At 51.9% G+C, this 20,886-nt stretch overlaps 1 long non-coding RNA gene across 3 annotated transcripts in view; it reads right to left on the bottom strand.

Moving 5' to 3' along the window:
- The window catches only part of LOC128143607 (uncharacterized), a 51,910-nt gene that overhangs the window by 17,061 nt on the left and 13,963 nt on the right, over window positions 1-20,886 (bottom strand). For all 3 annotated transcript variants that reach the window (XR_008235814.1, XR_008235813.1, XR_008235812.1), the window contains one exon: window positions 16,091-16,271. This is a non-coding gene — a long non-coding RNA (uncharacterized LOC128143607). The remainder of the gene's footprint in view (window positions 1-16,090; window positions 16,272-20,886) is intronic.

Consider the following 20,886-nt stretch of genomic DNA (forward strand, 5'->3'; position numbering starts at 1 on the left):
TGGGAGGAAAGAGAAGAATAAATTGGCAGAGAGAGCAACAGAGCATTAGTGAGAGACAGGAAGAAAGGATGAGTGAGAAAGATGGTGAGGAAAAGAAAAAAGAGAATAGAGGGTTATCTATGTGTTATATTCACTGGGCCATGCACCAAGCACAGAAAGAAAGTGAGGGAAAGAAAAGAGAGGTGATATGAGCACATGAGAAGAAGTGAGAAGATACTCACAAAGAGCAAGAGAAGCAGACAGCTTGAGAGATAAGCAGTGCTTCACTGATCCTGCACGACAGCATGCTCCCTGCCATCACTTACCACCCCACAAGCTGCCAAAGTGCCCCACAGCTCCCCTTAGCTTCAGAGGGAGCTGCCTTCTCTATGCCAGGCTGTCTCAGCACCACGCATGGGTCACCTGGACACAGCTGTTCGGGAGTCAGGACCAGTCCTGCCACGGTGAGCCATGGGTACGCAGTATTTAACTAAGGTGAAGCAGAAGGCTGGCTGAACTCACCTTTCCGTAGTCCTCTAATGCTCCTCCACAATTGCCCACATCTTCAGTTTTTCTGACCTTTCTGCCCTCTCCTGTTCACTATCCTCCTATGCACCAGCCTACACTTAACCGCTTATTCTGGATGACCCGCTCCGTGTCTCCCGTGTTCAGTGTCACCCAGCCAAAAGCACGGCCATCTGCAGCCCAGAGCAGTTCAGCAGGACTGTGCCTGCTGCTGGAGACAAAGAGGGAGGAGGCTGACCCTGGGAGAAGGACCTGGGGCCACACTGGCTGAGGTGTGAGTCAGGCCAGCGACTGCCCAGGGCGAGGAGAGCAGCGCAAGGCAGTTCTTATCATCAGCTCTTGGGCAAAAGTCTTCACATGCATATCCAGCGATTCCCTGGCTACCTTCCCTGAATCTCACTGCCCAGCCCAAGTGGTTTCTGAGAAGAGGTGGTCAGATTCCTAGGCAGACAGAGTCAAAAGGGTTTAGATGCAGAAACACATTATGGTGCTGGAATCAGCCCCACAGCAGGTCTTGCAGCTGCCTGGGCTGAGGAGCATCTGGGGTCTGCTCGGAGCTGCAGAGAAAAAAGATCAGCCTCAAAGAGGTGCAGACACACTCTCAGACGCCATTGCAAGACACAGCCTTGGAAGGGCTTAGCTCCATCGCTGACTCGTGTCTCATGCAAGTGTAACAGCCACGGCACAGTCCAGACAAGTCCAGGGCACTCATGCACCCTGCCTTCTTCCATCCCACAGACCACCAAACACTTCCCATCAGCTGCTAACAGCTGCTGAAGCTTTACTGAGAAAGCCACAAAATATCTAACTAGAATGGGAGAACAGGTAGCTGATCACCAACCTCTTCTGCCCATGGGGGAAATAACAGCCAAGACTTTCAGGTTCACAGAAAGATACCAGCCTTAGTTCCCATGGAGAGAGGAAAAAGGGACACTCTCCAGCCTCCCCACTCGTCTCCCAGTTCTTCCTTCTCCGCCCCATCCTTCTGCCCTGTGCAATCCAAACTGGATGCCGTGGCAAGGATAGATAAACAGGAAACTAGTGAATCACTTTTATTAAGTTTGAACTGATTATTAAAAAAAAAAAAATCGAAAGAGAGGGAGAGAAAATCAAAGCTGGGATTACAGGCTTAGCAAGCATGAGTGCATATTCAGCCTACACTGTTCTCTTTGTGACTCTGTCACACCGGTAGACTGCTAAGAGAGTTATACCATTACTAACATGACAGCATTGTCCTACCCAGCCTGGATTAGAAATCCCAGTGGCTGTGTGGAAGGGAAAAGTCCCTTGGCAGTGGCAGGCACTTGGCCTCACGATGCCTTCCACTCACAGCATGCTGGCCAGGCAGGGAGAAGTATTCAATTATCAGACAGGCTCTGCCTTTTCCTAGGCCAGCTTTCTCTTATTGTCTGACTGCTTTCTCCCTGGCCAGTGATGCTTGAGAAGTCTGTCACGCAAGAGAAACTCAGGATGGTCTGGGCAATTCCTGAATCAAGCAGGACATTTCACAGCTGAACCCCTCCTCCTCCTCATGAATACATGGTCTTCTCTGAGTATGGATAGGCTGCTCAGTCCGCAGGCAGTGAATATCTCCTTCACCAACACAGGAGCTCCAAAAACTGCCTGAAAAACTGGATTTCCCTGTTCCCTGCTGGGCTGGGAGCATCAGCCAGTTGTGATTCCTTAGTGCTTCTCTGGCCTAAAAGCATCCCACAGTCATAGATCTGAGACTGACTGCCCTCATTGCTGTCACTTCTTAAGCAGGACCCCACTGGTTTTTAAACACATTAAAGATACGTGTGTTGCTCTGATGCATTTCTCAAACATCTCCTGTTTCAGGTAATTCCCCTATAAACACCACCCCAAACATCATAGCAATCAGACCATCAGCCACACTCTCATCCACTGCTTGTACCCCTTGTGACATCCCTGGGGACTGTGTTTCCTCATTGGGACAGTGCTGTTACAGTGTGTCTGCGAGCTGGCACAGATTGACAAAAAAAGGCAGTTCGCAGCAATAAATGCATCACCTCAGCCAAGATGAAGAAAGAAGAAATGTCATTGAGTAACATGGTCTCTCATCGCCCTGGCAGCAGCCAGAATTTCTGCTGATGTGGTCACCAATGCTGGGGGACCAGCTTTGGTACCACTGAGGGAAAATGAAATGGATGCTGTGTGAATTGGCTGTGTCAGTCCCTGGATCTTCACAGAGGGAAGGAGGAGCTGGACTTGGAGTGAGAAAGGCAATGAGCTGAGAGGAGGAGAGAATTGGGTATGCAGTGCCTGGAGGGTGAGGGTCAGGACCAAGAGCAGCAGCAGGAGCTGCCTAGGACAGCTGCTCACCCAGATGGTCTCCAGTCTGCAGCCTTCAGATCATGCCTTAGCTTCAGCCCTGTGCCCTGTGCTTGTGGCCTCATCTCCCCACATCCCTCTTCTGCAGCCAGTAAAGCCACTGGTGGGGCAGGCTCTGTACCACTGCAGGAACTGGGGCAGGGACCATTCCTCATTCACGGTACCCCAGTACTACTTCATCTGTCCCGACTCAAAGAGACAAGGGAATAAACACATTTTTTTCTTTCCAGAGCTGCGCCCAGACTAGGCTACAATATTTTATGGCCCAGTTCTTAGCCTATTTGCATTTGTATTTTTACTTCAACTGCTGTTTGTTTCCAGGCCTTTGGGATGTCTAATGATTTTCAAAGCGCTGTTTATTTTAATCCCTCTAATTTATTAATACATTGGTTGGCCTCGAAGTGCTTGGGAAAGAAGAGTAAGGAAGTTGTAACCAGTGCTTTGAATAAAGCATCAAACTGTCATATGATCACATCAAAGCAACAGCAAGCAGCTCACTTTTTGTCGGCTACATCATGATACAGCCTCATGGGTCCTTCAGCTTGGTGTCAGGTTTCCTCATACATGTCACCCTGCAACACTACCAGGCTCACCAATTCCAAGGATGAAGGAAAAAAATAGCAACGCCCGGAGGCAGCTCCCCATGAAAAGTCAGCCCCTTCTCACCCTCCCGCGTGTTGCGAGAATGTAACACACCGCCATGGTGCAGATAATATAAACCATGCTGACATCCACGTGGATTTGCAGGCAATGTTGTAATTTTCCAATAAATCAAAGGTGCACTCGGCCTCCACCCTCCACTACTCTCTTCAGCCCAGTGCTCTGTGGTGAGGATACAGTTTCACGCACAGGGCAGTCCCTGAAAAAAACAGTGTGCATAAACACTGCTAATCATGCAAATGAGAGGGCTTTGAAACTCTGCTAGTCAGTCCCAACAGGAAAATATCAGATTGCCTCAGTACCAGAAAGCAACTGACAGGTCCTGAAAATCCTAGAGGCTGCCCTCAAATAACTTCTCCCATCTCCAGGAAAGCAGTGAGCGTGTCCCATCGTGCGTTCACGAACCTGCCCTCATCTAAGTCAAGGCCTGAAGACCACAGTCTTTTGCAGCTGACAACTTCACAGCATCCTTACAGCTGCAAAGCCCGTGTGCTCTCAGCGGTCCTGCTGAGCTGAAGAACCCCTTTCTCCCATCTCACGCCTGCTAAGAAAGCTCACAGCAGCACAAGTTGCCTTACCCATCACTACTGCTGCAGCTCTCATAGCTGCCCTGTCAGCAACAAACATGTTAGCCATGGACCAGCACTTGCCAGGGACGCACCACTGGCAGAAAGCAGAAACCTCTCTCTTCTGTAGCGGCAGGGCTCCCTGCAAGTGTACAGCTTGTGCTAAAGGGCTGAGGTGATTCCACAAACAGCTCTGTGAAAGCAGCCTGAAGTTGCTGCTGGTTGTCACGATGAGTTAGTTGTGCTAGATGTCCTCCAGAAGCATGGTTCTGCCTGGGAATAGACAGTGACTGCTGTTTACAGGGGGTGAACACATCCTGCCTGAATGAGCTTATTACAACAGCCAGCACTGCTGTCTGGCGGGGGGGGCACCTGCACCAATGTTCTTTTTGCACTTGTGGCTAGACTGACAGATACAGAGGTGCCTCAAGAAAGACGACGGTGAGATAGAAGCTCTTTCACCCGGGATGCAGGAAGGACAAAAAAGTTTTTGCAGTGCCAGTTGCAAAGCCGTTTGTAGAGTGGCTCCCTTTGCTGAGATACACCGGTTCCATCAGTGCCAATGCAACCCACGCAGAAGTGTGCCCCGATCTTGCTGTGTACCCATCCAAAGGCAGGCACCTGCATGCCCAGCAGCTCAGATGCAGTACATTTGCAGGACAAGTATATCCTCAGCAGTGCCGGGTCAGACACCTTCCTGGGATAAGCGGTCACAACAATAGATTTACTCTCTTCCCCACCACAGATTAGCCCTGCACCTCCAGGGGTAGCTCCAGCTCCTGCCCAGACATCGCTGCTGATCGCTCACCATGCACTGCCACGTCCCCAATCCCCATATTAATATTTTTGCTTCTAAAACCGGTGCTCTACTTTAAAAAGTCCCTCTTCTATCCTAGCTGCATCTCCCAGCTGACGAATGGGAGCCCAGGGACAAGGGCTGTCTGCCACAGTGCCCGCTCGCTCCCTGCCGCTTCACGGAGGGGAGCATCCCCCCTCCCCGACTGCCTGCACTCCCACCACCTCCTGCCAGCACAAGAGGGGTCCCTCGGGGAGGCACTGAGACTGCTCACCCTCCTTCCTCTCTCCCATCTCCTCCTCCTCCTGCGTGGACCCCCTGATGGCATCCACCCCCTCACTGGGAGGGACATCAGAGACATCGGTGCCTGCCCTGCTCCTGGTACTCAATACCAGTTGCCTTGTTTTGAGGGAACTGTCAACCACTCCAGCAGCCTTCCCCTCCCACCCAGCCCCCCAGAGCCAACAGGAGGAAAAAGGATGGCATGAATCCCAGCTCCCTGCTGTATGCTGTGGACAGGGCATTATTTTCACGCTACAAAGCAAGGGTAGCTCTTGGCGTGCTGGTATAGGTGGTGCTTGTGAGCACTTAGGTGATAAAAGTCAGGTTATTACCCCTCTGCCCTGGCAAAGCACTTTGCTCTCCTGCCTGCCCGTCTCCCCTGGGGCAGGGAGCTCCCTGCTTTAGCAAAGCCTGATCCTCCCAGCCAGCTTTCCTAGGCTGCAGAGGAGATAAAGATCTTTGAAGCAGGATTTGAACTGAGTCCTCAGCTTGATGACGTCCCACTTAAGGAGAAAGCCAGGGTGAATTAACCCTGATCTCTGCTCTCAACAAGGTGCACCAACAAGTGATGAGGACTGTGGAGAGAAATAACAAGAGGGACAGCAGACAAATCAGCTCTCAGAGCCTTTCTGAGAGGAGCATAACCAGCTCATGTACTTAAGGCCAAAACCCTTCTCACTCTCCGTGTAGGTTTCTTGGTGTCTTTTCTTCTATTGCCTCTATGATCCCTCAGCAAAAAGCACAGCCTCAGCAACACAGCCCCAGCAGGGAAGTCCACGAAAGGCCAAACCCTCCAGGATCATGCTTTTCTTATCTAGGAGCACAGACAAGGGCCATCTGACCCCAGGATGCTTTCTCCAGCAGTTTCAAGCACTGAGGCCTTAGAAAAAGGAGCAGAACCTGGCCAATATACAGTGATGGCTCCCCAGGTTACTCTCCCACACAAGTCGAAGCCAGCGGATTTCATGAGTTGGATGTGGTCCCTATGAATTTACTAAACCTCACAAAATTCCTCCATAAGGATCTTGCCCAGTCTCGCCTTTAACTGCACTTTAGAGTTACACTTCATAGCTACATGCCAGGTGCATTTCTGTTGGGAAGAAAAAGGACAGTAAAAGCCCCATCCATGAAGGAAGAGACTGTTTTGCAGTCCTTCCAGTGCAGTGTGTCCCTGTAGGCAGGGAGGAAGGCAGGTCTTCCTCCTCCATGCTCCTCTGTAGGAGTGAATGGTAATGAACACACCGGGAAAGGCCAGTAGCACTTGGAGGAGGCATCTGGGTCTTTGAGTAAGAGCGTGCCAGCCGAAATGGAGAGGCTATCACTGTGTCCGCTCACATTCGATGGGTCCGTAAAACTGGCTAGTGCAAACATTGCAAGAGTTCACGTGTGACATGACTTGCAGTGGGCCCTGGGACCTGTCCCCAGGCCGTGAGCGTGCGAGCCCACCCCACAGGGTGTGCGCCTGTGCGCTGCCTGGCCGTCAGGTCGCCTGCCCGCTGGGGAACTTTCCATCTAAACCAGCTGACAGCTGCTCTCCTGAGTTTCCTGGACACCAATAATGTTTTCCCTTTTCTAATCTCCCTGATGTAAATCCATTCACGACGAGTGCCTAGAGACTTTTAATTCCATCGGCATTAAACTCACTAAAACCTCTATTACCAAAAGCTTTTAGGATTTTCCCCAGAATCTACAAGTCAGGTTCATAACACGACAGAACTCCACCTCTCTAGGGTGTCACATAAATTAATTTGTGCTTTCTAAATGCCAGGATCACTGACCAGGCATTCAAAGCATCCCCCTTCCCGTCTGTAAGCTCCAGTTGCTGATATGACATGGCCGTTCCCAGATGCTGAGCTGTCTTCTGAAACACCCGTAACAGTGTGAGAAGAGCCCCTACCCTGTAACAGGCAAAAGCAGATGGTCTGCCACAGCAGAGCAGTACCAGGGGTTCACAGATGCTGTATTAAGAGTGGAAACGGTCTATTGCAGTGGTCTTTTGCTGCACCCGTAGACCAAAGGGCTAGCAAATGCATCACAACACTGATGTTCCCTGGTACCCTAAGAAGTGAAAAGGTAGTGTGGTCTCATCTCGGTGCTGCACACAGCCAGATGATGTAAAAGCACAGGGATTATCCCGCTACACCTCAGTGGAGAAGGTGGCTGGATGCCGAGACAAGTTGAAGGTGGTGGTAGTGGAGGGGGGAAGACAGCTGTGAGTCAGTGAGCGAGGTTTCTAAATGCTATAATACTCCAGAGATGGCACATTTATCCTTTGGTCCCGGAGGTTCATTGGTTGCTGTAATAGAGCAGAGAGATGCAATCATCTTCCGATCCCAGAGGTCTTTTTAGGTGCTATAATAGAGCAGTGGTGATCAAGCCGTCTCCGAAGCCTTGGGGTTGCTGGCACGCAGCAGGTCTGACGTCAGTGTCTCTCAGCCCCGCAGTCCCCAGCTCCTGGATTCCAGGAGAGGTGCTGGAGATGTCGCTTCCATCCCAGAGGTTCGCAGGGGCTGTGATGATCAGCTTTGAAACACTGCCAAAGTTCCCTCTGGCCGTACAAGAGCTTTTAACCCCGTGGAAAGGTGTGATATTGACCCCGGGTCTCTCGGCACTGGGACACGAGCCCGGCTGCTCCCACTCTATCCACATCAGCTGCAGTGGGTGTAGCTCCGAGATACCCACCAAAACAAACCACAGCTCTAAGAATACAAGAGAGCTCAGAGATCCAGCAAAGACTGGAGTGTGGAGATGATCCTCGGTGTTTGTTTTCCTGGCTTAAAAACATTTCCCTGCGCAAGGAGTCACTCGGCTCACACCTTGTGGGCTGCCCAGGAAGGAGACAAGCTTACGAGGAGTCTGAGATTTGTGTGTGCTACACACAAATAGCTAGAAATCAAACTCTGTGAACAAGCTTAGTTAGCCAAGCTGTTAATGAGTTCAGCACCCTATATCATGTATTCAGTAAAAAACTCCCAAGAACTGGGACCATGCTCCTGGGCAGGGAATGCTGTGGGACAGGGAGGAGGAGTTTATAGATTCAGCTCCTTACACTGAAGAGAGGAGGAAATAATCAGATAAGGTTTCAGAGTTTCAATAGGCTCAGGGACTTCTCTTCTCCCTTCAACCCCAGCAGATTTTTAATTCTGGGCTTCAGCTGGGCCTGGCAAATGGAAAGACTAAAAAACCCTGTTATCATGGTGCTGTTTCCCACATCTATAGCTGAGGTGGGAGGTGGAAGCATGGGCAATCTCCCAGGATTGTCTGGGAACTTTCCAGGTTAGGTTTGTGATCTCAGGCAATTTCAAGAGTTTAGGTGGGTTTGCATTTTTTGTATGTGTGTGTGTGTTGTTTGGTGTTCACTGGAACTGACTTCTAACTCAGAGGCTGAAAACCCTGCTTCTTACTGTTGACTTCAACATGATTATGCCAGTATATGTTAGGAGGGAATCTGATCTGATTCATCCCTGAGCTTAAGGATGCTCCTGAACACATGTGATGCTAGGAAGAGTTGGGATATGAACAGAATTTCACTGCTCATGTCCCTGTAGGTGTTATTAAGGTAAGGTGCAAGCTGGGGAACAACCATTCCAGATCAGAGAGATGTCCAGGCTGACTCTCATGAAAGACATCACCAGATTTTTGGGGGGAAAAGGTGGAAAAACCTCAAAGCAGACAGATGAGGGACGATGTGCTCCTATCTTCATTTTCTTATTTGCCGCTATGAGTTGCAGGTTAATATAAGCTCTGAAGACTGAACCTGAAGGTTCAGGCTTCAAAACCAGGCTCATCCTTAGTTAAAGCTCATTTGCATATTCTTGCTCTCCACAGAAATATACAAGCCCACTATGAACTTTTCTAAATTCTTGGTCCTGACAAAAATCTCATGACTTAGAGCTCCACAGTCCAACCTTGTGAACCTGAATCCCATACATTTTAATTTCATCGTGCATTCCCTCACTCCTGTGTGATGGGGAAAGGAAGGACAGATGTACTCATAAGTCTCATAATTTTATTTCCTTCCAACATCCCCTCCCAGCCCGCTGTCTGACACCGGCAACCTCTGTCTCCTCCTTCTCTTCTCTTGGGGGTGTTCACAGGCTTTCTGTCTCACCTCAGAGCCCCTTCAATTCTCCAGCATCCCTTCAGAAATAGGCAGACCCCAGTTCAGCACGCAATTCCAAATGAGGCAGGTGTACCGAGAGTCTCGCAGCTCTTCCAGAGTACTCTCTACCCGCTGCCTCCGCAGCCAAACAGCTACTTTGCCTGCTCCCCAGGGCAGCACAACACTGGGCAGAGCTCTGCAAAGAGCTCCCTGACATCTGCCCACACTTTCATTTGGCTCATACCCTTCCTTCAGGACCTTTGCGGGTATCTAAAAAGTTGCGAGTCTGCCCTGCAACACACATTACTTTGAACATATCAATGCTGAGTTTCATTCACCAGAGCACAGCGCGTTCATTTAACTTAGGTCTCTTTCCCCGCCATTTGTCACAGCCCTTTCTGGCCTTAGCCAACTTAATAACTTCGTCTCATCTGCAAATTTTCATACGGCATATCTTTCCTCCCACCTTTCCAAGTCATTAAACAATACAGTAAATCACATGGGATTTAGAAGAGAACCTGGAGGCCACGTTAACCTTTTGCCATGGTGAAACTTTACTGTTTAATCCCCTCATTCTTTCAGTTTTGATCTATGTCAATATTTTGTCTCTCACTGACTACTTAGCTTCTTTAGTAGCTCTTGTGCAGGCTCTTTCAAAAGCCTTTTGGAAGTCTAAATACATTATATCAATTGGTTCTCCTTTATCCACTGCTTTATTGACACATTGAAAGAGTTGCAGGAGATTAGCAAGATGCGGTTTTCTTCTGCTGAACCCATGCTGGTTAGGCCCTATCAGGCCACAATCTTCCAGATGTCTTCAAGCATTGCTTTTTAATTATCATTCCCACTAGTTTACCAGATACAGATGCAAAGCTTACTGATCTTTAATTCCCCGGATCATCACTGGAGCCTTTTTTTAAATATAGGTACAACATTTGGTCTTCTCCAATTCCCTGAATCAGTAGCTTTTTTTCACAAGAGATTGCATATTTTTGTTAGCAGCTCAATCACTTAAGCTCCTTCCAAACTCTCGGGTTTAACCCATCTGGACTTGATAACTTATTGTTCGGGGAAAGGGGGGGGAGGTTTTGTGGGTTTTTTTCAGTGGGTTTTGGTTTCTTTTATGATTGGCTTTGTCCCAGCACCCATTATTCTACCAGCATGGTTTCAAACAGTTCCTCATCTAAGCAGATATGGGAAAAGAATCTCACAAACACCGTTGGTAGGGATGGCTGATATGAGAGAAATCATAAGAGAATTCGGCTCCCCAGCAACATCCTAAAAATGGAGATACTGAGTCACTTTAAACACAGGAGGTGACTGGAATTGATCAGTGCGAGTTTTCTTGGATAACTTCCACCCTGTTCTGACCGACCAGGCTAGTTTTGCTCATTTGTTTGGGTCTCTGGCTGAATAGTGATTTCCATCTTGACCCCAGAAGATTCAGGGCAGGAACAGAGCTAGCTTGATTATATACAGCCTAAGGTGCAATAAAAAGAAAGTGACCTCAGTGCTGGGGGATGCATGAACCTGGGAGGAGATGAAACCCAGTGAGGATGAAAAGAAGTAAATCAGAAGGTGAGCAGAACAATGCTGGGCTGTTAGCTCCATTGATTGCCTTTCAACTGAATCAGCCCCAAGACATGAAACGCAATGGGAAATGCTGGGGAACTCAAATAAGTAGCCCCATTATATGAGTGTTTCTCTCTTTGTGCCAGGCTGGTTCTCGATAGCTCTCACCATGCTGTCTGGCTTTAAAAGGCATGGCAGTTCAGATCAGGGCACAGCCTGGTGGCCCTCATATGCCACTGACTTCGAGCCACATGGCCCGTTGGTCCTACAACAGGGGGACAGGGAGGAAGCTCAAGATGGGCAAGAAGCACCCAAAGGTTTGTGTGACAGTGAAGACATGACCGACTGTGGGTAGATGTTCACCTGCAAGCCAACACTGGCATTCCAGCTTCTGGAAACTGCCACACTCCCAGCAAAAATGACACTCAGAACATCTGTATGACATCTCCCTACCCTATGACAGACCTGGCATATCTACTTTACCTGACAGATATGTACTCAAGTATATTTCATAAAAGAGGAAGAGAAACTTCCATAAACCCCTCTTATCTAATTGCTGCTATTCAGTTCTTAACGGGACGTGTTGGTGGGGCAATTGTAGAGAAAATTCTGCCTCATGTAGCATGTTGAATTCATTCCCTGCAGACACTGCCTATGGGAGGTAATGTGGCCATAAGTATTTCTGGGGAGCAGCCTAAAGGCAAGTCTGTGGCTGCCTCTGAGACCTCACCAACATCCCTCCAGTACAGAGCAAGGCAATTCCCAGCAGTGCTGGGCAGCACTCTCGCCTCCTCTGGCTCCACAGGGCCAGGAGGACAGAGGACACGGGAAGGGGTTTCTCAGCCATGCTCCCTCCTCCATATCGGGAGCAGAGGAACATGCACAGGAGAAGACGGCTCAGAGCAGAAGGAAATCTCGGGCTGCTTATTCCCTGGGTTAAGTAGGTGGATGGGAGATGAGCGGTCCCCTGTGCAGAGCTGGTCCTCCTGCCACAGCTTTTCAGACCACGTCCGTGCCCAGTATAATCATGGTCAGGTTGAACGCTAGCCTGTAATATCTAGATAAGAGACTTCCACACCACATTGTCACTGCAGGGCCATGCTGCTCTCTTCCTGCCTCCCTCTCCATTCCGCTCCTTTGCTGCTTCTGCCCTTTTTCTGTCAGGTCTTCCCTCTTTCTTAGTGTCTCCATCCCCTCCATACCCCTATGTTCCCTCCATGACACCTCCCTCCACTGCCTGCAGGTCTCTACCTCCACGAAAAGAGGCAGGGCTCACGCCTGAAGCAGCACAGCAGGAATGAGACAGGGGATGAGCTCAGAGGAGGAAGAGGTCTTCTTCATCCCCCGAGTTAGCTCAACACAACTCCCCAGCCTGTGACCTGGCCTCACACACCAAGCACAACCCTGCTTGGGCTGGGGTGAAGTGGCACGGACAGATGCCATGCTACGGCGTTCGGGCTAAGCCGGGCACGGAGGTAGCAGGAATCCCATCCAGCTGCTCTTCTAGCAAGGCTTTTACTCCTCTTCCCTCGCCTCACGTGCGTGGGTCTGTCAGGCACGTGCATCTCAGGGCTGTCCTCGGCCGCTCTGCAGTGGGTGCAAGGGGGAGGTGAAGCAATGGGGACCGGGGATGGCCGGCTGCCAGCCATGGCCTGTACCAGGGTCCCCTTTGCTCCCCTGGCACACACGCAGGCACACGGCATGGCTGCTCGGGGGGGGCCCAGCCAAGAAGCCTGCCCTCCGCCGCTGAATCCCCACTCTGTTTCCCAAGCGACAAGCCACAAACTCCCTTTCTCTTCCCAAACAAACAGAGGCTTGAGTGAATCAGTGCCTTGGCCCTGGCACGCAGCACCCCGGTCATTACGGATTCTCCTCCAGCATCCAGCCCCCTGCGAAGGTCAGCAGGCAGCCATGCCAGCAGAGTCTGCAGGCTGCACCTCCCTTTCCCCACAGCGTCCCTCTGTGCGACCTGAAGCATCATGCAAATAGTAAGCATGCCTTCACATCCCTCCTCCCCATCCACCACCTCTCCCCCAGTGTTTGTGGCTACAGCCTGCCCCACGTAAAGGTAGGGGAAACTGAGGCACAGCATGGTGACCGGTGAGAGACCTTGCTGGGATTAGGGTTCAGGAGACCTCAGCAGCAAGGTTTTTGTAGGCAGTGTCATCTCTTGGCTTCGACCCCCAAGAGCGCATCTTGCTGGGCTTTAAAGTAAAGCTGGCTTCGGACTGCAAAACCTGCTCAGCAAATGCTCCCCCTTATCACCAGAGACCTGCACAGGTCTACACACAAATATGAGGCGAACCATCCCTCACCACCTTCCTACCCTTTCCCCCACCCTGCAAACAAAACCACCTCCCTCAGCAACACAAGCACCCGAGTGACAGATCTGGAAAAAGTCCCTACAGCTTAACAGTAAGGGTTTGCGCTCGTGCTTTGTCCCAACTGAACACCTGCCTCCGATGGGGCTGTCTTCGGCTCCCGCCCATGGTGCAACCCCATTTTCTGCCATCGCGATCCTATGAGGAATAATAACGCCTCTCCCGGGCCCCGTGCGCTGACCATGGGGGTGTGGGGTGATCGGGGCTGGAGAACAACATCCTTCTGCTGAGACAACGCTTCCCTCCCTTTCCTCTTCCGCGCGATGCCTGCCATCCTCTCGTCCCCGTACGCACACGCTCTCCAGGGCAGCAGACGAGACACCGCTCAAAAGCCCTTGGGGAGAACCGGGCAGAGATGTGGCCACCAGCCAGAGGACATACTTGTCTCTCTAGGATCTCCCTGGACCTGGCGTGGTGCTAGGAGGGACGGAGCTACAGAGAGCTGGGTTTCTGCCTCGCCGTGCATCACTTCTCAAGGCACTGGGAGACCAGGGCTGTTATAACTCCTGAAACGGGAGGGCAGCTGCCTGGTGTGGGACGTGGCTTGCTCCCTGCTAAGACCGTAATTCAACCCTCTTTCAAACCGGCTTGCCCGACAGGAGGGACTGAACCAGGCTGGCTGCAGCATGCAATTGCATCTGTCAAATTAGCCAGAGCACACATGATCCGGAGCGCGTGCCAGATGTGGAAGGACAAACAACACTCGAGCCAGCACCAAGCTAGAGTTGTGCAGACAGATAATACCCAATGCAACATAAACCTTGCCAGTACAGAGTTAAGCCAACATTGTTTTCTAAACAAATCTGAAGCAGCAGAGTGAGTTCATACTGGATCAGCATTTTCTACCATGTAGCTGCAGCAGTTTTGACCCAGTACCAAGCTCCCTAGAGCTGGATTTATTGTCTTGTCCACCCTGAGCCAGTGCCAAAGCCATGTCCTGAGAGGGCTGAGGAATTTAACCAATGCCAAATGGTTTCAGAGGCTCCATCTGGGAAGAGCTTGCTTTCTCCCCAATAACGAAACTGAGTGCGACTGCATGGTCACGCTCCCTGCCGGGCCCCGGCCAAGAAGAAGAGTGACACATCGACGATGCAAATCCGTCACCCTGCAACACACACACACACGCACGTGTGCACTGAAAAGTGTGAACCACGGGGGAAAAAAATCACTTCACGGTATTGTCAGCTGGCAGCAGCATCCAGAAACGATCCTGCCGGGGAACGTTAGCCCTTCCCGAGGCTGCTCCTGCCCAGCATGGCGTACAGCGAGGGGTCACGAGGGATGGGAAGTGCTGGAGAGGGAGTGAGGAAGGGGTGCTGTCGAAAGAGGGAAAAGCAGGGCTCAGGGATACCCCAGAAGAGGAAGAAAAACAGCTGGCAGCACCAGACAGAAGTTGAAGGCAGCAGTTTGGGTGGAAGGGTAGGTGTCAGGGCAGTCGGAGAGGGGGCATCGAGGAACTGCAGCCGGGGAAGGCTGACAGCAGGTTCCCGTGGTGGCAGCAGGGAGATGCACTTGAAGATGCATCCTCCTTTCTGGCATCACCAGGTGGGACCTGGGCAGGAGGGGAGCAACCCATCACCTCCTTCAGGGGACACCACACCAGCACCACTGCCAGAGCTGTGCAGCAGCACAGACCCTGCTGGCCCCTTCCCCTCGGAGAAATGCAGCATCCCCAAAATCTGACTCAGAAAACCCCAGCATCTGCCAGAGTCTGTGCAGAGCCTGAAACCACAGCCTGGCAGGTGCGAACCCCCAAACCTCCCCTCTAAAATCCACTCCTCTGAGCGTGCCCTCTGCCCGCTGCCTTGCCAGCAGCTCCTTGCTTTAGGGTCTTATTCTGGGGAAAAGCACTTCCAGGCACGTCCATGCTCCTCGAGGGCCGGCAGCGCGTCTGGGCCTGCCCAGGCGATGGGAGAAACAGCTGCTCCCCGCTTATCCCCGCGCCGCAGCAGCGCAAGAGACACGGCATGGAAAAAGTGCGGCTGATCTCCTTGCCTTCCCTGCAGAGGAGCCGGGGCAAGGGGCACCGAGGGCAGCCCCAGGCAGCGGGAGGCCCTTTTAGGTGTTCCCAAGAGCTTTGCGCCCCAAAATGGGTCAGGCTCGGCACGGGGCCCCTTCACTGCCTGTTAAGGGCACACGGCATTCCCAGCTTATGAAACACGCTGTCTCCAGCAGGAAAATATCCCTTCCAGCCCGGCAGGAGCAACCAGGGGAGAGCAGAGAAGCAGTGACAAAGAGCATGCCCATCACCCCAAAAGCTGTGCCAGGCTGGGCTGGGTAGTCAGAGGAGGTACCTGGCTGGGAAATGGAGGCCGGTGGCCTCCGGGGGAAAGCGGGATACCCAAAATATCCCTGAGATGAGGAGGGAGGGGAACCCCCCCCTCCGGCATGCCCCATTCCCGCTAGCGTGATGCCCACTCCTGCTCTGCTGCAAGCTGCATCCCCGAGAGGACCCAGGCCACGGCCGCGGAGCCCTGCAGCAGAGTCAGCCCGGCTAACCCCTTCTCCCGAGAAACAGGGGAAGGGGAGGAAAATACCGTAGGGAGAAAAGCAGACAGGTGTGTGCCAAGGGAGGGATGGGAAAGGAAGGGAACGCGCTCGGGACCGCGTCCGGGGGACCCGCAGCACTTCCCCCTGCTGCTCTGCAAACAAGCCCTCCCTGCACACGCATGCGGAGCTGCAAGGAAAGGGGGTCGGAAGGGAGGGAGCAGCTCCCTGTTACGGGAAGGGGGGGCCTGATGAAAGCCTAGATTTTTGTTCACAGCATAGCAGAAACCTCTGCCTTTCCCCTCCCTCGCACCTCTGGGGAACAAGCGACAAGAGGGAGGGAGGGATGGAGAGAAGCACGTAGACATAGGTGCCGAGGTTGGCTTACCTCGCCGTGCCTGTGCTGGGGGTGCCCGGGTGCGCGGGAGGTAAATCCAGGGCTCTGCGTTCCTCAGCGAGCGCTGGGAAAGGCCTCTCTTCGGTCACATCAAGGAGTGGCCTGTGAGTAGGTGCTCCAGCTCACCGCTCGATCGAAGCTGCCATGGATTCATTGCGAACGACTTCGTCTTCTGTGAGGAGAGGAGGAAAGGGGAGGGAAAAAAAAAAAAAAGAAAAGGGAAAAAAACCACCAGCTTAAGACTTGGAGGGTAGATTCACTTCTTTCTTAGGTTTCCAATGGCAACTGAATATACCACAGATGAAGATCCAGGGGGGGTGTGTGTGTGTGAATGTGTGTGTGTGTGGGAGGGACGGAGAGATGCACAGCTGCTGAGTCCACAGGCAGTGTGGGGTGTGAGCTAGTCAGGGCGTATCGGTGATTATGGGAACAGACAACTGGACACGGGCAGCAGAGCAGACAGACGGACGGATGGAAGGAGATTTAAAGGATGGAAAGAGGATGGCCTTGTATCCTAAGAGCCTAGCTGTCCCACTGCACGCAAGAAGGAGACAGCAGCCGGCCCGGTGCAGGGCAAGGTGCTGACGGAGCGGTGCCGGGAGAAGGTGAAGTGTGCCTACACACGCGGCCGCACGCACGCACGCAGACACGCCGCCTCCCAGCCCCTCTCACATCACCCCGGCACGCCTCCCTGCAAGCACGCTGCTCACACTCACACATGCTGTGTACACACACACTCGCCAGCCTTTTCATACCCCCCATGCACCACCTTGCATACATCCCCTAAAAATTCAGGGTGAGGTGCTTCTCTTCTTCACATACATCCTGCACCTACAAGGTCGCGCAGCTGTGTTAACACGCATATGTGAGATTTCAGACAAGCATCACACAACCACATCAAATCCACCCAGCCTGTTCCACCACTCATACCAGCACGCAAACATTTACATACAGCACAGCAAATAATGACCACTGTACAAATGCATACTGCATATCTGAACATATCTGCCACACAAACTCCTGACCACTTATGCCTGTCACTGCACAAAAGCACGTCATTTAATAAGCCCACCTCCATATCAAAGACCAGAAAAAGTGCCATGTACACACACACGAACGTCTATATCAGTGCAAACAGCACACCCGCATACCACAACGCACACTTCTATAAGAAAACAAAAGCCCATAAAACATCCTCACGTGCTTAGGAACATAAGTCAAGCAAGCACCGCTGGCTGCATATCACACACAAAAATACTATGCTTACGAATTGCCTGCAGCATACAAACTGATCGCATCAGATACTGTTACCTACCTAACTCAGCCCACACAGTGGCATACCATCCTTCTGGATCCTAAATGCTAGCCCCAGCATCATCAAACACCAGCCATATTCTGTCACACGGAAAACACAAATACTCATCAACATCCAATACAGGCAGACAAACACAAACTACACATGAAACGCAGACAGCCAGCATCGCTCACCCAAAAAAATTACATCCTTGAAAGTTATGAGGCTGGAACTCACTTGGGAGGCAGCTGTATTATTCTGTGCACCTGCACGCATGCATGTGCACACAGGCGTACCACTGCCACACCAACCCTGCTTAAACTGCCTCCATCCCTGAGATCTTCCCTTTTTTTAGCACTTTTTCTAGTTCTGCCCATTCTACCATCTCCCAGCAAAGCCCATGTATCTGTCCGCTGACACATGTTGCAGCTCCTGGGGGCAAAGTCTCTGGAGCAGAAAGCCTGTAAAAGCATCCAGACTCAACCCTTCTCCTTTCTGCCTTTCTTCTGGTGTTAGATGTGCATAATTTGCATGCAAAGAAGAGTGCAAGGTCCCAGCAGCCCCGAGTGCTCTGAAATTGGCTGATAGTGGCATCAGGGGATGTGACCGCAAAACCTTATCATTGTGAAGAAATACATAAACCTTATGGGAAGCAGAGATTTGGCCAGGAAGGCACCAGCTTCCCCCAGGCACGAGGAGAGCAAGGAGATGCACAAGGTGGGTAAGAAGGGACGAGGGAAGGAGGGGAGACCGGCCTGGCACCAGGGACGGCACAGGCAAGCACTCTGCCAGGCTTGTTTAACAAGCTCGGTAGTGTCACAGAGTGATACTGCTAGCGATGACGATGATGGAGAGCAATCAGGGTTCGGCATCAGGGCAAGCGCGTGTACCTGTGGTCTCCCGTGAAATGGGAGAGGCATGGGAAAGCATGGGGTTTCTAAGGGGGGAAGAGCAACTGGGTGTGAGTGCAACTGCGGGCATGCGGTGCAGGGGTCCATGGCTGTACTGGAATTGCTGGAGCAGTGGGTACTGGCACAGGTACCAAAGGAAGAGCCCGGGGACACGATGGGGCTGGCATAGGGGTGGCTTGGCCACAGGCAACACAGTCAGGTCTAGCCCCAGCCATTCGGGGGGAGAATGGAGGGACCCCCACAAGCTCTTGTCCTGTGCTATTGGACGGGCATGGGCTCCGAGCACGTACAGACGCACCTCAGCGTAAGTCAGGGAAGCGTGCATTGCAACAGCCTCTTCCTCCAGGAACTCCTTGCCCTCCCAAACATCGCGTGCCGTGGCACCCTGTGTCCACGGCTCTTCACCAAGCACCCCCCCCGGCCCCCTTCCCCGCGCATGCAAGTACACCTTCCCCACCATTACTCAGGCACGCAAACTCTCTGCTCCCCAGAGCCACCTACTTCATACCTTCCCCCAGAGCACTCCCACCTTCCTACGCACGCACCACACGCCTGTTCGTGCGGAGGCACGAGAGGAGCCAGAAGAAACGTGGGGAAGTCCCCCACCACCACCTCAACCCCTCCAAACCACCCTTTCTTCCCCTCTACCTCCACCACCACCACTCGCTTTTCAGAAGTGCTTTGAAGGAGTAAAAATTTCCTCTCTCAGCTAAACTTGGCCCGTGCACCCAGGCAATTTCAGCTTGCTAGGAATGTCTGTGGATGCTTTTACAGGCACTATGCTCAATTGTACCTGCCTGCCTCTTCCCACAAACATCCGTTGTGCATTACAGGAGATGAATAATGCAGGCTGAAAGGGGACAAGTAAGAGAGTCTTTTGGGCCTCAGCAAGGCATGTGTACAGAGCAAAATGGAGATGGAAGTTGCCTCATTTTGTCAAGGCTAACAGATGCTGCCAAACCTGGAAAGCCACCACGGCCTGAAGTGCTACTTGGGTTAAAGTACAGTCACAAGGGCAATTTAAAGAGGCTTTTGGACTTAGGATTTCTAATAGGTGCTGAGAGGTAACACAGAGGTGTCGTGTGTGGATAGGCAAGGAGGATATTCATCTCTGAGATACTTAGCACTGAGCTAAGCAGCTGAAGAGAGCCACTAGTGGAAAAGGGAACTATCATCCTAAACTGACCTCCAAACCATCTGCTCCTGTGCTCAGGGGTATGGAAGAAGCACCATGCTAAACATAAACTGGCTAAACGAAAGAAAAGGGGGAGCGCAAGCAAGGCAAACAGGAGACAAGGGGGATGCGTATGTGTGTTTGCATGTGTACGTTGGTGTGGTATTCATCTTGTTCCTCTCAAAGGGATGTGTTTTGCCTCACCTTCAGATGCCAATTTTGTGCTGGCAAGCAAGGAGACCTGGAAGACACAAAACCACATGTGTCTGTCAGCGTTGTCATGAGGGAGTCCATCTGCACAGGATAATGCTGAAAGGGGACAACATGGTATCATGGGTGCAAGAATGTGTGGCCTCTGGTGAGCATCTGTGTGTTGGTGTTGTGCATGTGCCCGCTGTCAGCAGTGGACTCCAGGTATCGATGCATGGAATGTGTATGTATACATGTGTGCACCCAAGTGCTGTACTATAGGGTGAACAGCGCGTATGTGTGCAAACCTGTTCTTTGCTGAAAACATCGGTGCATTTGTGACGTGTCATAGGGAGCGATGTGTCCTCTGTGGAAGCATTTATGCGACACCGGTGTGCTACTGCACACCTGCAGAGTGAGCATCCTTGTGAAAGCAATGCGACGAGCACATCACAAAACTACGGTAAGCGTGCACGTGCTGCGTGCACCCCAGGGTGCATACAGGTTTGCAGGGATGGGATCCATCTCTGGGTGGAGCAGTCCGTTTGGCTTCTGCACTGCCTCTCCTCCTGGTCTCTGCTTTTCCTTTCTCGCCTTCCCTCAGTTCCCCTCACTCACTGGCAGCAGCGTACTCTGCCCTGGGAACCAACTCCCACACACCAACACACAGCAAGGGAACTCCTTTCCTTGCAGTTCCCTGGTATCTTCCTGTACTAAGAGCCAAAAAGGGAAGAAAAACCTCACCGGGCAACCTGAACTGGACCTATTCCCTTTCCGTGTCCTTGTCACCCATTTCCAGCCCCCAGGAACTGCATCACAAACCCACAAACTTTCACCCAAACCCACAAACTTTCACCCAAACCCCCAAACTTCCACCTCCCAAGCCCTGAGCACCACAAACCAGGTCCATGGCTCACATCCAAGCCATGGGCCATCTAAAGTTGACACAGCCCAGGTAAGGCAGCTCAAGGTAACAGAGTTAGGAGGCAGCGGTCCCTACAGCCAGGAATATAGAGAGGCTCCTGCAGCTACAGTGGTTCCTGTTTGACTTTCAGCTCCCCAGCTAGAATCACCCACAGCTGGGTTTGGTGTAAGAAACCTTTCGCACAAGTCAGCACAGCTCAAAGTCACGCCTCTGGAGCCAAAGCAACACGTCTCAGCTGCTCTGTCATTGCTCTGACATCAGAAGGCTAAACCTTCGGCCAGACCCCACGTGTAC

This window comes from Harpia harpyja, chromosome 6 (assembly GCF_026419915.1).
Source record: "Harpia harpyja isolate bHarHar1 chromosome 6, bHarHar1 primary haplotype, whole genome shotgun sequence".
Lineage (NCBI taxonomy): Eukaryota > Metazoa > Chordata > Aves > Accipitriformes > Accipitridae > Harpia > Harpia harpyja.